Source organism: Eumetopias jubatus, unplaced genomic scaffold (assembly GCF_037043125.1).
Source record: "Eumetopias jubatus isolate StellerSeaLion01/CBP00866 unplaced genomic scaffold, mEumJub1_p1.0 scaffold_5, whole genome shotgun sequence".
Classification (NCBI taxonomy): Eukaryota; Metazoa; Chordata; class Mammalia; order Carnivora; family Otariidae; genus Eumetopias; species Eumetopias jubatus.
This window is the reverse complement of record NW_028274811.1, coordinates 66,419,789-66,431,207: the sequence shown is the minus strand read 5'-3', so window position 1 is coordinate 66,431,207 and position 11,419 is coordinate 66,419,789.

Here is an 11,419-nt window from a genome sequence, read left to right as displayed (position 1 = left end):
AAATTCTTTAGCAGATAAAGGCCAATATTTAATGCAGTCCAATACCAATTACATACCGAGTTATATTGTTTTCTAGTTCCTTTTAGGTGTATGTATCTACAAACCTACACTGCAAATACAACATGTGGTCTATCCTACTGCCTAGCCCAGTGCTGGGCATCCGTGCCAATGGCTTGGAACAGGGCTCCATTCTTTTAGCAAATTCTGGATTAGATCAGCTCATGTCTTTGGACATCCATTGCTCAACTAGTATGAAAAAAAACCTACTATGTCTGTCCATATATCAACCTAATACCAATATCTTTTTTTTTTTAAGATTTTATTTGTTTATTTGACAGAGATATAGCAAGAGAGGGAACACAAGCAGGGGGAGCGGGAGAGGGAGAAGCAGGCTCCCCGCCGAGCAGGGAGCCCGATGCGGGGCTCGATCCCAGGACCCTGGGATCATGACCTGAGCCAGAGGCAGATGCCCAATAACTGAGCCACCCAGGCGCCCCCCCTAATACCAATATCTTACCATATTGATTGAATAATCTTAAAGCTGTACTGTCTTTTTTATCCAAAGAGATTACCACTTATTTTTTATAAGGTACTTCCAAATATCTTATATGCTGCTTGGACAGATCTAGGCTTTAATCTTTACTATTCCTTGTGTGCTTCCTGAATCTCAAGTCAGTCTTCTCTCTTCAGTGACATTTCATTTTTTTAAAGGGTTATATGTTTATACCTCATTTTTTGTCTGTTGCCTTTTTTTCTTTTTCTACTCACCTTGACCTTCTGTCCTCTCATTTCTAGTCTCATGTTCTCTTTTCTCCTGCTACTTTCTCTCTCAATTTCTACTTCTGTGTTTCTTTTTCTCTTCTTCCAAGCCCTATATTTCCTGACTCCTTGAACTTTCAACTGAAAAACAGTTAAAAAAAAAACAACCAACTATGAAATATCTATGTGGAGAGAGGCATTACAGAGATTCTGCAGGAATTGGTGTTAGATGTGGTGTTATGTAACATCAGTTAACAAAGGGAAGTAAACAGTCTGTTAATTAAATTCACAGATAATATTAAACAAGGAGGTACTGAAAAACAGAACAATATACAAAAAAAAAAGGAAAATTCAAAATAGCCTTTACAGTGAGTAAAACAATCTTTGATATCTATGACTTTGGAAAATTTATCTGGGGACACCTGGGTGGCTCAATCGTTAAGCGTCTGCCTTCAGCTCAGGTCATGATCCCAGGGTCCTGGGATCGAGCCCCGCATTGGGCTCCCTGCTCGGTGGGAGGCCTGCTTCTCTCTCTTCCACTTACCCTGCTTGTGTTCCTGCTCTCGCTGTGTCTCTCTCTGTCAAATAAATAAATAAAATATTTAAAAGAAAAGAAAATTTATCCAGATACTGAATCAAATACAGTATTTAATGAAAAACAAGTCATCAAAAGTGCCGGGCAAAGACTTATGGGTGAAAAGAATCTAAACATTTTTAATTTAAAAAAATTAATTTGGCTCATTCTGATTTTACTGGCAACTTAAGTATGAATGTAATACATTCCAACATATTTTTTCAGTTTTGATACTTCAGTATGTGAAAAGGTAATTCTTAGGCAGTAATACAATTTTAGAGAAGCTCAAGGGGCTTAGAACAAATATATGAGTTGTTTCTGAGGGGAAAACTAAGCAAGAAGTGATAAAGAGCTTGCAACTCTGTTTGAAGAATCCCAAATTGTGTCTCATGCCCTAGTACATACTCAGCTGTACAAATAGGCTTCCAAATTCATCTAAATAATATCAAAAGGTTTCAGTGACCCAAAAAATCTTGAAAAGAAGCTTTTACTCCTAACCCCTAATATTCCTACTGCATTTGCTAACCTCATCTTAAAAGTCCTCAAGAGCACACATTCCCTTATTAGGGAGATGTTTTAAGAAAATAACGTTGAGGAGATACAGGTTAAAGGAAATTATTTTAATGAAAAAGTAAATAGCTCTGCAGAGATTACAGTATGTGGTATAATAACTAAATAAGATTTATGAAAATTATAAACACTGTGAAGAAATTAAGTAATAGCATTATCTCTGAGGCTGTAAAATAAACTTGAAAGAAAATTATCAGAAGCCCTCTTCTGATGGCTAGAGGAGCTTAGAGCAGTTGGTTCTAAATATTTTTTCTCTTGAAAGAAGAGTTGACAAATGTATTTATTTTTTATTAGTTTATTCTTATTCTTCTATCTTATTTTGTTGATTTTTCATTATTCTTTATCAGAAATTCTCCTTCATTATTTCTATCCTTTTTTTCCTCTGATCAAAAACATTTCTGTATTTCCTGACTATACCTTGGTTCCTTCACATGATAGTGCTCTGTGGGAGAAGTAAAAGAAAAAAGGAAGTGGAATGGTTTCGGGGCAAGGGAAATGGGAGAGTCAGGATGAGCAAGACTCTGGTCCATGTGTTCTTCATCGTTATACTCCCATACTTTGCCTGTGTCAGCCACATTTTACCACCTGAAGCACAGTCACGGAACCCAAATAATCTTTGGCCTCTTCACTTTAGAAGTTCTGCAAAATCTCTAATTCAGGTTGCATCCTTAGGTCTATGTGAAAATCTCCTGGTAACCCCTCCATCTCTAAATTCAGTTAGCACATCAAATACACAGTCTTCTTTAACAGTCTTTAAAATAACTATACAATGAAAGGGTTAAATGTGGCCTTCAGTTAATTATAGATAAAATAAGGTGAGAATTTTAAGTACATAGAAGTTGTGAGTAATGTAACATTACAAAACTAAAATGACCTTTCTTAGATATTTCTAACTATAATTATTTCTCAATTCGTGTTCCTTTGAAGAGATTTGCAACTTCACCTGTTAACACAACACTTTTTTATTTTTTAACTTTCTCTTCATTCTTTATCTAGTTGTTAAGGCAACAATGAAATATAACACATAAAATAGCAGTGATTTCCAGATTTCTGAATTTTATAGACTACTAAAGCTTCAACAAAAATTGAGAGAGTATAAATTGTTATGAAGTTGCTGACTTTTGGTTTTGTTGTTATTAACTACTATTTCCTACCACTCTATTTCATAAAAGGAAAGGACATTTCAAGGCAGAAAGAAAGGAGGGGGAGGGAGAGAGAAAAAAAGGGGGAAGGAATTAATTTCAATAAAAAGTCTTGAATACATAAATTCAGCTTCATGAAAAGTGCATCAAATATTGTGTCCTTTTTCATTTTCACACAGATTTATTAAAAATTGGCATTGGTTTGCTGACAAGGTATCTTAGTCTGGGCTTCTCCAGAAGCAGACTCTGAATAAGACTTGAGTGGTAAGTCATTTATTTGGGAGGTGATCCCAGGAAATTTCAGAAAGAGAGTAGGGAAGGGAAGGGAGCTAATACAAGATGTGTTAATGAGGTGACTGCTGTGAGCAACTGGGGCTCAATCCCACTAGGGAGCCTTGGGAGACAACACAGAATGCACCTGAGAGTTGTCACACCTGAGGGACAAAGAAACTGGTTTTCACTCATCAGCTCCCATTTGTCATTGATTGAGGGCTACTCCTAACAGTATCTCCTTTCCAACCCCTGTACCCTGCGCTCTATCCAAGCTAAGTGTCTCCCAGGGCTAGAGAAAGCCCTCAAGTAGAGAGTTAACTGGTGTTTGCAGTGAAAGGCCATTACATGCACAGAAAAGGTGAGGGTCAAAGGGGTATGGAGTTGGTAAGGACAGTACCTACTATCCCAGGGTTTGAAAACCTCTGTAATGAAGAACTTTATTTCTGTTAAATAAAGGTATTCTGGAATGTTATTTGTTACACTTAAGCCATTTTATACTTAATTTATCCTACTCTATGACCTACTAACTTTATTTAGCACAACTGGCTAAGAGGCTTCTTCAGTGTTAATCATGGTATAGCTGGAACAAGAACTCATTTCCCAGTAATGTGTATTATCCCTGGAGCAATGCTAACCAGAGGGAGTGGTTTTCTAAGATTCTCCATTTATTGCTTGATATCAAACATATTTCCTGTCTTTTTTTTAACATGTGTTTTGATCTAGATTATAGAATAGAAGCAAAGGTGATTATGCATTGGACATAAAATAGCTTATTGATGACCAATGGAAAAAATTTAAAAAAACTATGAATATTAAAATAGCATTTTTGAAGAAATAATGTGATAGTATGTTTTCCTTTTTTTTTTTTAAGATTTTATTTATTTGATAGCACAGGCAGGTGAAGCAGCAGGCAGAAGGAGAAGAGGGAGAAGCAGGCTTCCTGCTGAGCAGGGAGCCAGATGCGGGGCTCGATCCCAGGACCCCGAGATCATGACCTGAGCCAAAGGCAGACGCTTAACTGGCTGAGCCACCCAGGCGCCCCTAGTATGTTTTACTTTATTAAAAGTGGTTCAATATTCATGCCTTGTATTTATAGAAAATTTTAAAGTCGTCCACGTGCTTTCTCATGCATTATCTTTTTCACAACTCTGAAAAAGTTTGACAATACTATTATTCTCAGTTTACAGATCTGTAAGCTTTTGAGTTCCAAAGGTGTGGTCAATTCACCTCAGGTAATGGAGGTTTATTATAAGGATGCCTGGGGAAGTATGGTAGGACAAAAAAACTGTCCCACAATAAAATGTCTAGCCTCATAGGGAACTGTAATATCTTTATTGTTCAGGACCCAGTAGTAGCTCTGGGGAACTAACAGGAATGCTTGTGGTAATGCCTGAAGAATGGGGACCATGTTATTATCTCCTTCAGTGGCAGCATCATTCCCATGACTCAAGTGCTCGGTCACGGTCACTGCTGTATTCTGTTTCTCTGCCAAACATAGTCACTGATTCTACTGATTCTGATTATATCTCCCGTATCAACCACCTCTCTTCACGCCTCTCTATCTCATAATTCCTGCTTATTTGTGGCTTCCACTACTTCCTTGCTTCCACTTACAAATATTTATTAAGTGCCAGGGAAACAGTGGTGAGCCAAAATAGGTGTGGTCTTTGCTTTCATGGAGCATACAGTTTGTTTTTTTTAATTTTTAAAATTTTATTTATTTATTTATTTATTTATTTATTTATTTATTTATTTTCAAGATTTTATTTATTTGACAGAGAGAGCACAAGCAGAGGGAGAGAGAGGGAGAAGCAGGCTCCCTGCTGAGCAAGGAGCCCGATGTGGGACTCACCTGGGCCGAAGGCAGCCGCTTAACCAACTGAGCCACCCAGGCATCCCATCATGGAGCATACAGTTTGGAGAGAGGCAGACGTTTCATCAACTAGCCACATAAATAAATGCAGCATCTAATACTAAGATAAATTATATTAGGGAAAGAAAAACTAAATGACTTGAAATCTTTGTGGTTCTTATAGTCATTCAACAGTCTTTGTAGAGTGCTCACAGAGTGTTACGATATAATAATGCCGACAGTGTATCAGCCCTAAAACTGGGATGCTGGGACAGATAGACTCGATTTAAATCCCTCCTCTGCCACTGCTAGCTCTATAACCCTGGTCAAGTTACTTAACTTCTCTGAGTCTCAATTTTTGCATCTATTATATGTATAGATAGCAATATCTGTTGGCTTAGGTTGGATCCGTCCAGAGGCAGATCCCAATATTAGAATTGGATTGTAAGTTATTTGGAGGGTGATCCCAAGAAGCTGGGAGTACTTATTCTCCCAACTCCCTTCCATCTAGGGTGAAGACTGCTCAGAGATTCTTTAACCCCTACATTTCTGAGATGTCCCATGCTCACAGGCGAGAGAGTTCCTGGTCATCAGGTAGATTCCATGACCATGCACTAGAACGGGTAACAAAGGAATGACAAAGGAACATGAGTGGGGTACTGAAAGCTTTTAAACCCACCTTCAGGAGGTTTTTAAGAGGATTTGAGATACCAAGATAATGGAACAAAATAGGAGCTCAATAAATTGTATCCCCTACAGTAGATAAAAGTCTTGTTGAGAGGATGAGATATGCACTTATGAAATAGTAACATCATAATACATTACAATGTAAAATTCAATATATAATTGTTAACATATACTAACATTACATATATTCAATATATAGTTGTTAACATGTTACAGTACTGCAATGGCAGTTCAGAAGAGTCAAATAGTTTGTGCCCTAGAAAAAAGATCATAGCTTTTTTTTTTTTTTTTGAACTTCTATTTAATTTTATCTCCTTTAGTAGTACAAGAGGGACTGGATCTCCCAGGCAAGGAGATAAGGAAAGGTGGGAAGACAAGATGAACATTTTTTCTGTGGTAAAAAAGGAAGTAGCCATCCTTACTAAATAAGAAAACCAAAGCTTCTAAAAGTTTAAACTACTTGCCAAAGTCACACTATATCACAGTACTCTTCTAGTCAGAACATGTATCCAACATCTACCTTCTGGTTTCTCTTGTAATTATTACAATAACTCATCCAACTTATCAGGGAATCCATTATCACATCTGTAAGTTCTTTCAGTAGACTAAGACATAATTTTTATTAAGCTTTTTATTGGAGCCCATTTAAAGCAACCATGTTCCCTTTTAGTATTATCTAACTTATCTTGGATCACAGGTCCTTCTCAAATTGATTTCCAATCCAAACCATACCCAGAGTCAACTGGGGTTAGGAATTGAAAGGAATTTGTAACTGACTGGATATGAGAAGCAAAGAAGACAGAGGTTTTTTGGTTTTTTGCTTTTTTAATGACTCTAATATATTAAGTCTAAGATAGCACTGGTAGATTGTACTCATCATGAGGTGCTCTCTGCTTCTCTGTAAGAAGATTATATGTACCCACATATTACCATGTGACTTGTAGTGCCTACCTGTCAATGGAGTATAATTTCTAGCCCCATTGTCAGGTTTCGCCATGTGATTTGCTTTGGCCAATGATATATAAACAGAAATGACTTACACCACTGGATATTTCTGCCAATAATTTTCTCTTTCCCATTGCCATTAGAATAGAATGTTGTAGGGGTGCCTGGGAGGCTCAGTCGGTTGGGTGTCCAACTCTTGGTTTCAGTTCAGGTCGTGATCTCAGGGTTCTGGGATCGATCTCTGCATTGGGTTCTGTGCTCAGTGCAGAGTCTGCTTGTCCCTCTCCCTCACCCTCTGCTCCTCGCCCACCCTACCCCCCACCAGTCTCACATGTGTGCTTGTACTCTCTCTCTCTCAAAGGAAGGAAGGAGGGAAGGAAACAAGGAAGGAAGGAAGGAAGGGAGGGAGGGAGGGAGGAAGGAATGTTCTATGCAAAGACTATTCCTTCAGTCAAGGTCCCAGAATAAGAAGATACACTGGAGCAAAACCATAGGCAAACTTGTTGACAAACATGAAATGTGAGCAAGGAATAAGTCATTGTTATTTTAAGTAATATACTTCTGGGATCATTTGTTACTGAAGCAAAGTTGACTAATAAAGGCAAAAGGTCTACAACAAAATCAAGTACAGTGAAAAGTAATGGTGATTTAGGATAATGCTAATAGATCGAAGAATGCTACAAGTTTATATGGCCTAGAATCTGAATTATAAATTAGCTTTTGCTACCATTTGGAAATAACCAAAACTATCTTCCATAAGATCATGAAGATTATTGAAGAACAAAAAGGCTTTAAAATTTGAATTATCTAGATAACTGTCTACACAGCCATAGCTAGGTCAAAATGCATTAATTTATAGACAGAATTTGAACAGTCACGATAGATAGCATAGATAATTAGGTTTTTGTTTGGGATGGGGAATCTGTTTTCTTGGACTGAGGTATTTGAATTGATTTTCTATTTTCAGTTTTGCCATTCCTCATTTCCCTTATTAACAAATCTTAAAGCTGATGAGGGTTTCTGAATCTGTACTTTGTTATTTAGTATAAATATTTTTTTATGTCTTGGCTAATAAAAAGAGTATCCATTAAGTTTCTATACTTTGGAAATGTTTGAACCAACTAGAAAAACATATCAAGGATTTTTTTATTATTAGAAAACCCAAAACAAATATAGTAGGTTAAAAAATACAGTGCCATGTTATTTTCCTGGTCAGTTAAAAATTTATGACCTATGCATATAGCTTGATTTATTTAAAATTGTGCTTTACTCAAGTAAAATACTCAGTCTTCTAAGACTTGGCATTCACCAAGGCATGAGATGATTTTGGCCTGAAATTTCTTAAATGCATTATGTATTGATGATCTTATTTCCTGAGCTTTCAGACTGAGATCATGGACAATATGCTGCGTTATATACTCTTCATTCTTAGATGATATAATATGTTCAGCTTTTTAAAATGTTTTACTAAACCAATTATCATAACATTACAGGAATAAATTTACCTAATTAAATAAGTTTTGGAAAATTTGGTGGTTGTATGTATTATTATTTTTTTCTATATTCTGTAACTATATAGGCTTTATATTAATTATATCATTCATCTGATGTGAAGAAAAGTTCTGACATTTATTAAAGGGCTAAAAATTTGTGATTCATTTTCGTCTAAAACAATTTGCTGTCCCTTATAGTAATTATTATTTTTAAAGTTGATTTGATATTTTCTTTTTGATAAGTTGATAAAATATTAACATTTTATTTCATTTTATATAGAGTAGATAAATATTTTCTTTAAGACTATTCGGTTGTTCCATGTTATAGCAACAGTACTTATTTCTAAAAACTTTATATTAGTCTTATGTTCTGTTACAGAAGATATTTCATAATTTATATTTTTGTTTAATTTTTGATATATCAGCATTTATTTTTACTTCTTTAATTAAAAGAAAATGTTAGGAGAAGAGAAAATCAGGCAGTGCTATGACAAGATTTATGGATTCTGTAGGAAAAGAACACCATGATTATGGCAGATCTTGTGAGTTGTTTATCCCTGAACCTCCCCCTACCTCCTTTCTTGCTACTTGAAACTTGATTTTGTTTAGGATGGCAATGATTCTAGCCTGAGCAATGAATCCCAACTGCTCCAAGCCACTCTTTAGCAATCCTGTTCCCCTTTAGCAAACACTTAATTTCCCAGTCACCCTTGCAACTCAACATGACCTATGATCCACTTGGGTTCCTTTATGGTTTCAGGATTTGTGTCACAGTTAAAAAGATCTTCTTCATTACTGCACCAATTTTAGAAATTCTTCCAGTTATCTTCTTGTGTTTTTATGGTTTCCAATTTTAGGTTGTTTAAATCTTTAACTTACTTGGAATTTATTTTGGTATAAGGAGTGAAATAGTCATCCACCTTTTTTTTCTTTCCTCTAAATATAACTCATCCTTTCATACACTTAGTCATTGTCTTTACTTTTTTCCCATTACACAGTTACCCTGGTTTAAAGCATTTTTGATTCTCAGAGTGAGGTATTATTAAAAGGAGGAAGTAATGTTAGGACTCTCATATTTTAATTATCTTTGGCATTCAGGGAAAGCTTCTATTATATTTAAAAGTTTGAATAATGGGAGATCAAGAACAACCTGCTAGAAATACCTCTTCCTTCCTCCACTTTATGTAAACATCCACTTTAGAGTGAAAATACCAAGGAGGAAAAAAGAAACTTCCATAAATATATGTGAAATATGATGATTTATCCAAAATTTTGTTGAAAATTTTTTGGGTGTCAAAGAGATTTCTGGCCCTACACTTTTTAAAAGCTAAACAGAGATCTTTTGTAATTAAATCCTGTATTTTTAACAAAGGAAGGAATCACTTCTTGCTTTCTGTAGAGGAGATATGCTTCATATATCCCCTTTTCCTCTGAATGGATCATGATTCTCTTTACAGATAGAAATAGAATACAACCATTCATAGTTATGATCTAGGTTAGGAACCTAAGTTTACAGGAAGATTCCCTTTAAAATAATATGAACCCTTACTAATAGATTTGAGAAAAGATAATTTTTTACAAAACTGGCAAACATGAATACTCGTTGAAGATGGGTGATGATGGTACTTGGAGGTTTATCATGCTGTTCATTCTGCTTTTATGTACATTTGAAAAGCTCCGTAATGAAAAGAGTGATATTTTAAATATTTATTAGTCATTTATGCCTTACTTTGTATAAAGATTCTTAGAACAATGGGGGAGGAGCTTTTAGCAAGAGGTGAGGAGGGCTCACTTCAGAGGGATGCATTCACATCAACTAACACCTGGAAATAAAAGTTATCATTTCCTAAGCATTTGGAAATAACCCTTGTCCATCCAAGAGGAAGGAAAAGCCTGAAAGGAGAACAGGACAAAATCTTCAAAATGTAATAGAAAATGAATCTGAAGACGACTATCAAACGTTCTTGAAAACAATGTCTTTCCAATTAGACTAACATATTACATCACTCCATGAGTGTGGCTGACTAGTTGTTATGAGTCAACATCACACCCCAACTTTTAGGACATTATGTCACAGCTTTGTAGCTATTTATTATTTCTTTTGTGAACAAAGGGTCTTTCTCTTCACTATCATTTTGAGCTGTTCAGGCAAATTTAGAATCTAAAATATAAACAGTATGGCATTTAGATTATTAAGGACCCAAATTAATTAATTAACAAATATAAATGAGATTAAATATCATATTATATTAATTATATAATATATTCATATATATCTATCCTCTGATTTCCACTTTAGTTCTAAGATTCCAAAACTCTTTGATTTGAAATGAAGTAAGAAGGAAACAGCTTGATGTTCATTAAAGCCACATTTGTATGGAATTCTCAAGTTTTTCTAATCTTATAGCTTCATTTTTTATCAATATTCAGTTCTGCAAAAAGGTAATTAAAAGAACAAGAGAAAAATGTTGGTGAATGTGGTATGGTTTCTTCCCAAGCCAGATCCCTCTTGTAGGTCATTGAAGCTAAATGTTACATCATGTTTATTCTCATCTTCATCTCCCCCTAACCCCCGCCCCCAAAAAAAGAAAAGAAAAGAAAAAAGAAAAAAAATAGTGGCTGAAAAGGACCAGGATACATAAAAAATCAGTAACGTTTTCAAATATGTCACAAAGATGTAAATGGGAAGAACTGGAATATAAAATGAGTCATTTTAAATAACAAAGAAATTGCAAACAGAAGGAATAGATAAGAGAAAAAAAACAATATGAAGGTGGGGAAGGGAATTGTATTTTGTTATCGTTTGTATTGTTTTGGCTGGCAGGGAGAGCAAGGAATTTCGCATTTCGCAAAGAAGATGTATAAAGAAGGTTTTTATGAAGTTCTGAAGAGTAATTGGAATATGCATCCTATGCTTTTAGAGTCATATTTGTATTTATTTTGGATGTGTTTCTAAGTTGACATAAATCTATCTGAAGTTGAAATGACATAGGCCCAGTTGTATTCAACTTTCAGTTCAATAAAATGAGCTTCATAGGTTAGCCTAAAGCATGTGTGTTGATGCTGCTTCTTAAGGTCACTATTTAGAAAGATGTTAAGTTAATTTTATTATCAGTGACTCAAA